General features: G+C 34.5%; 1 protein-coding gene across 1 annotated transcript in view; it reads left to right on the forward strand.

The window, feature by feature from the left end:
• The window catches only part of LOC107592791 (C2 domain-containing protein 3-like), a 17,702-nt gene that overhangs the window by 13,705 nt on the left and 2,783 nt on the right, over positions 1–1,214 (forward strand). The window lies entirely within an intron of this gene.

A 1,214-nucleotide genomic window follows, 5' to 3' on the forward strand; every position in this document is an offset into this window, starting at 1 on the left:
ATAAAGTTTGTTGCACAAGAGATAAAACAGTCAAAAAAAAAGGGGGTGTTGTGGGGGGGGGGGGGGGGGGGGGGAGACAAGTCGCTTTTTATTATTTCATTCAGAAATAGACCTAATGACGATGCGAAATGTTTATAAACATTATAGTAAACACTATAAACTTAGCTTGTGTTAGTTCCCCTCACTCCACAACAAATCCTTTCAATTAACAGTATTTAGAAAAGAAATAAAAAATATAAGAAGCTATTGCAATATAAATGACAAGCCAAAACGAATTCATTTAGGTTCAAATGAAACTGAAACCAACGTTGGGTCTCTCATTCCACACAAAATCAAATGTTTCCGTATTCGCGATGTATTTGAAATTTGGCAAATTATTTTATTATGTACTTCACTCGCGTTCCAATATCCACGTAAAACTAAATGTTTTACATCACGGCGGTACAGTGATAACACTTAACCTTAACGGCTTAACCGATTTTACTACATATTTTTTTTGAACTACATAGTTTTTTCCATATGTTTGATGGACTGTATTTTATTATGATAATGAACAGGCTGCATTGTCAAGGTAGCAAAGCTCAACTGTGGGCGCACATGCAGCGCCGGCGCAATCACTTGAATTTTTTCCTTCTAACAGTGGAAGAAACTAGCTACTCCTTTTAGTCATAAAGATAATCGGAATTGTAAAAGGTTTGCCTTTATTTGTGTACATTCACAATAAAAACAAATCTTTGTGCTTTTGTAAAATAAGCCTAAAGAAAAATAGGATGCCGTTGTCTGCCGTCTGTTTCCTTTCGCGCAGCACAAAAATGATCCGAAACTCTGCATACTAGGCTACTTGTTTTTCTTACATTTTCTTAATTTGTAATTTAAGTAAAAATATGTTTCTCGTACAGGCCTATTTGTTATATATATATATATATACAGTGGGTACGGAAAGTATTCAGACCCCCTTACATTTTTCACTCTTTGTTATATTGCAGCCATTTGCTAAAATCATTTAAGTTAATTTTTTTTCCTCATTAATGTACACACAGCACCCCATATTGACAGAAAAACACAGAATTGTTGACATTTTTGCAGATTTATTAAAAAAGAAAAACTGAAATATCACATGGTCCTAAGTATTCAGACCCTTTGCTCAGTATTTAGTAGAAGCACCCTTTTGATCGAATACAGCCATGAGTCTTTTTGGGAAAGACCCAACAAGT

Source organism: Sinocyclocheilus grahami, unplaced genomic scaffold, assembly GCF_001515645.1.
Source record: "Sinocyclocheilus grahami isolate Dianchi unplaced genomic scaffold, SAMN03320097.WGS_v1.1 scaffold158.1, whole genome shotgun sequence".
Lineage (NCBI taxonomy): Eukaryota > Metazoa > Chordata > Actinopteri > Cypriniformes > Cyprinidae > Sinocyclocheilus > Sinocyclocheilus grahami.